This window comes from Arachis stenosperma, chromosome 6, assembly GCF_014773155.1.
Source record: "Arachis stenosperma cultivar V10309 chromosome 6, arast.V10309.gnm1.PFL2, whole genome shotgun sequence".
In the NCBI taxonomy this organism is placed as follows: Eukaryota; Viridiplantae; Streptophyta; class Magnoliopsida; order Fabales; family Fabaceae; genus Arachis; species Arachis stenosperma.
In genome coordinates, this window is record NC_080382.1 from 129,739,401 (window position 1) to 129,744,651 (window position 5,251).

Sequence of the window (5,251 nt, forward strand, 5' to 3'; positions counted from 1 at the left end):
ATCCCTTGACTCTTGTTCCATTTCAATAGCATAAATGGGATCATCTTGCTCTTGGATTGATGGATGTGGGTGCTCTTCCATGGATGGTGGTGATGGGATGGGTGGTGATAAAATGGGTAGATCATTATATGGTTGAAAAGAAAGTGCACTAGAGCTTGAGGGTTGATTGTTGAAGGTATTTGGTGGTCCGATTTGGGCGGCGAGAGCTTGTATAGTAGAGTTCAGATCGGTAAATGCTTTCTTCATGGAGGTTTGGGGTGGATAGGAGGGTTCATTTGTTAGGAGAAAGAGTTCATGGTAGGAAGGTGGTTCATCTTGATAATGATAAGGAGATGGTGTATATTGAGGTGGTGGTTTTGTGTATGTTTCAATTGGCTCATAAGGTGGTTGGTATGGTGGATACGGATTAGGGTCATATGGAAGCGAATGGTGGAAAGGGGCTTGTGAGTGTGGTGGTTCAAAGTTATGTTGTGAGGATGGTCTCTGAGCATACGGTGGGTCTTGTTGGTAGCTACTAGGCGGTCCACCATATCTATCAGCTTGGTATGCATTATAGGATGGTCTTTGTCTGTGATATTTAGGAGGATGTTGTTGCCTAAAGGGTTGATCGGATCCTTGTGGCTCCATCCATCTTTAATTGCTTAGACCTTGATGTATAGTCCTGTTATAGCTTCCATTCCTTGCAACAAAATTAGCACCAAACTCAAAGCGAGAGGGGTGAGAATTCATAATAGATATTAGAAATAAGAGGGAAGAGAGAAAACAAATAAACAAGTAAAAGAATTTTTTTTTTGAAAAATATTTACAATAACCAATAATAAGGCACACGTTTGCAATTCTCCGGCAACGGTGCCATTTTGATGAGAGAACTTTTGCGTGGTCTAGAATTCAGAATAAATTCTCTTTGCAAGTATAGCTTCTAAACCAACAAAAGTCCTTTTATAGAAATGTTTTGGTTGTTGATGAGCGGATAATTTGTATACTTTTTGGCATTGTTTTTAGTATGTTTTTGATATCTTTTAGTTAGATTTTAGTACATTTTTATTAGTTTTTATTTAAAATTCACTTTTCTGGACTTTACTATGAGTTTGTGTGTTTTTCTGTGATTTCAGGTATTTTCTGGCTGAAATTGAGGGACCTGAGCAAAAATCTGATTCAGAGACCAAAAAGGACTGCAGATGCTGTTGGATTCTGACCTCCCTGCACTCGAAGTGGATTTTCTGGAGCTACAGAAGCCCAATTGGCGCGCTCTCAACGGCGTTGGAAAGTAGACATCCAGGGCTTTCCAGCAATATATAATAGTCCATACTTTGTCCAAGATTTGATGGCCCAAACCCGCGAAGCAATCCGGCCTCAGGAATTCCAGCGTTAAACGCCGGAACAGGAATAAAAGTTGGAGTTAAACGCCCAAACTGGCATGGGAGCTGGCGTTTAACTCCAGAAAAGGTCTCTACACGAATTTCCTTGATTGCTCAGCCCAAGCACACACCAAGTGGGCCCGGAAGTGGATTTTTATGTCATTTACTCATCTATGTACTAGTTTTCTATAAGTAGGACCTTTTACTATTGTATTAAGGAGCTTTTAGAGAGACTTTGGTAGCTATCTTCACTTTTATGCTATCTTAGATCTTTGGGAGGCTGGCCATTCGGCCATGCCTAGACCTTATGCTTATGTATTTTCAACGGTGGAGTTTCTACACACCATAGATTAAGGGTGTGAAGCTCTGCTGTACCTCGAGTATTAATGCAATTACTATTGTTCTTCTATTCAACTCCGCTTGTTCTTTATCTAAGATATCACTCGTTCTTCAACCTATGAACAAGGTGACTGACAACCATTCTTGTTCTACAAGCATTCGAGGCTTTAGTGAATGTCTCTTGGATTTCTGATTGCATGATGCATGGTTGATCGCCTGACAACCGAGTGCTCGCCTGACAAACGAGCCAACCATTCCGTGAGATCAGAGTCTTCGTGGTATAGGCAAGAACTGATGGCAGCATTCAAGAGAATCCGGAAGGTCTAACCTTGTCTGTGGTGTTCTAAGTAGGATTCAATGACTGAATGACTGTGACGTGCTTCAAACCCTGAGGGCGGGGGCGTTAGTGATAACGCAAAAGAATCACTGGATTCTATTCCGCGCCTGATTGAGAACCGACAGATGAATTCCGCTATGCCGTGACAGGACATATGCAATCGCTTTCACTGAGAGGATGGGAGGTAGCTGCTGACAACAGTGAGACCCTACACGAGCTTGCCATGGAAAGGAGTAAGAAGGATTGGATGAAGGCTGTAGGAAAGCAGAGAGACGGAAGGGAAGGCATCTTCATACACTTGTCTGAAGCTCTTACACCAATGATATACATAAGTATCACTATCTTTATCTTTTATGTTATTTTCGTTCATCATCATCATATACATTTGAGTTTGCCTGACTAAGATTTACAAGATGACCATAGCTTGCTTCAATACTAACAATCTCCGTGGGATCGACCCTTACTCACGTAAGGTTTTATTACTTGGACGACCCAGTGCACTTGCTGGTTAGTTGTGCGAAGTTGTGTAATGCCATGGTATTGAGCGCACCAAGTTTTTGGAGCCATTACCAGGGATTATGAGAGTTGTGAAAAAGTATAGTTCACAATTTCGCCGACCAAGTTTTTGGCGTCGTTGCCGGGGATTGTTCATGTTTTGAGCAAGCTTTTGGTAACATCAGAGCCAAGATCCGGCAACAACATCAAATTTTTGGTGTTATTGCCCGGGATTGTTTAGGCTGGACAACTGACGGTTCATCTTGTTGCTTAGATTAGGTATTTTTTTTCGAAATTCTTGAAGGTGAATTCTAGAGTTTCATGATGATTTGTTGAGATCTGGCTGGCTGAGAAGCCATGTCTAATCTGATTGGACCGAGGTTTCAACTTATCACCACAAGAGCTTGTTGATTTCGTATCAATCTTGCTTTTGGAGCAGTGATTTGCTAAGGCTTGGCTGACCTTTGGTCATGTCTAGTGTTTTGGACCGAAGCTTTCTTTGAAAGCTTGGCTGGCTGGGAAGCCATGTCTAATTCCTGGACCGGAGCCTTAGACTAGCATTGCACTGATTCCTGGAATTCTCATTAAGAATTTTGATACTTTTTTTCACTTAATTTTCGAAAAATACAAAAAAATTTGCAAAACCATAAAATCCAAAAATATTTCTTGTTTGAGTCTAGAGTCTCATCTTAAGTTTGGTGTCAAATGCATGTCTTTGTTATATTTTTCGAATCCATGCATATATTTTGTGTTCTAATCTTTGAATTCTATTGACTTGAAGTATTTTTTTTGTGTCTCATATGCATTCTCATATTGTTAGTGTCAGTAGTACACAAACTGCTAAGTTTGGTGTCTTGCATGCATTGTTATTTGATTCTTGTTGCATTTTGATTATTAAAAATCCAAAAATATTTTTAATTTGTGTCTTTTCAAGTCAATGATACAAAGAATTGAAGATTTAGAACATACTGCAGAGGAATTATACAGAAAAAGCTGAGCATTCAAAAATGCCCAGTGAAGAAGGCAGACTGGCGTTTAAACGCCAGCCAGGGTACCTGGTTGGGCGTTTAACGCCCAAAGAGGTAGCATTTTGGGCGTTAAACGCCAGAATGTATACCATTCTGGGCGTTTAACGCCAGGATGGTGCTAGGGAGAAGATTTTGTTTTCAAATCAATTTTTTTCAAATTTTTCAAAATCAAATCTTTTTCAAATCAAATCTTTTCAATCAAATGTTTTCAAAATCAATTTCTTTCCTTTTTAAAAGATACTTACTAACAATTAATGATTTGATTGAACATCTCAAATTTGTTACCTTTTCTGTTGAGAAAGGTTTTTAATGTTTGAATCATATCTTTTCTTGTTAGGCAAGTCATCAATTTTTAAAATCATATCTTTTCAAATTGTTTTTAAAATCATATCTTTTCAAATAGTTTTCAAATCATATCTTCTCAATCACATTTTTTTTTCATATCTTCTTAACCACATCTTTTTCAAAATAACTTTCAATCAAATCTTCTTAATTTCTAATTTCAAATTCTTTTTCAAAAATCACTTGATTTCTTTTTCACTTTTAATTTTCGAAAATTATCAATCAAATTTTCAAAATGTTTTCAAAATCTTTTAAATGAATTTTCGAAAATTCTCTTCCCTCCCTCTCACATCCTTCTGTTTATGGAGTGCCACTCCTTCTCAATGCACAATTCGAACCTTATCTAACTAAAGTTCGAATTTATCTTCTCCTTCTTCTTTCTATTTCTCTTTTCCTCTGACACTTAAAGGAATCTCTATACTGTGACATAGAGGATTCCACATTTTCTTGTTCCCTTCTCTTTCATATGAGCAGGAGCAAGGACAAAGGCATTCTTGTTGAAGCTGATCCTGAACCTGAAAGGACTTTGAAGAGAAAGCTAAGAGAAGCCAAAGCACAACTCTCTTTAGAGGACCTGACCGAATTCTTCAAGGAAGAAAACATGGCAGCAGAAAACAACAACAATGCAAACAATGCAAGGAAGGTGCTGGGTGACTTTACTGCACCTACTCCTGATTTTTATGGGAGAAGCATCTCTATCCCTGCCATTGGAGCAAACAACTTTGAGCTTAAGCCTCAATTAGTTTCTCTAATGCAACAGAATTGCAAGTTCCATGGACTTCCAATGGAAGATCCTCATCAGTTTTTAGCTGAATTCTTGCAAATCTGTGACACAGTCAAGACTAATGGGGTTAACCCTGAGGTCTATAGACTGATGCTATTCCCTTTTGCTGTAAGAGACAGAGCTAGAATATGGTTGGATTCTCAACCTAAAGAAAGCCTGGACTCTTGGGAAAAGCTAGTCAATGCCTTCTTGGCAAAGTTCTTTCCACCACAAAGATGGAGTAAGCTTAGAGTGGAAGTCCAAACCTTCAGACAGAAGGATGGAGAATCCCTCTATGAAGCTTGGGAAAGATACAAACAATTAATCAGAAGATGTCCCTCAGACATGCTTTCTGAATGGAGCATCATAGGTATTTTCTATGATGGTCTCTCTGAACTATCTAAGATGTCCTTGGATAGCTCTGCAGGAGGATCTCTTCATCTGAAGAAGACGCCTACTGAAGCTCAAGAACTGATTGAAATGGTTGCAAATAACCAATTCATGTACACTTCTGAAAGAAATCCTGTGAACAATGGGACTAGTCAGAAGAAAGGAGTTCTTGATATTGACACTCTGAATGCCATTTTGG

General features: G+C 38.9%; 1 non-coding gene across 1 annotated transcript; it reads right to left on the bottom strand.

Moving 5' to 3' along the window:
• Positions 1 to 4,905: 4,905 nt before the first annotated feature.
• Positions 4,906 to 5,013, bottom strand: LOC130938433 (small nucleolar RNA R71). Its single transcript, XR_009069599.1, has one exon. It is a non-coding gene; the product is annotated as a small nucleolar RNA R71 (small nucleolar RNA).
• Between the last annotated feature and the right edge of the window lie 238 nt (positions 5,014 to 5,251).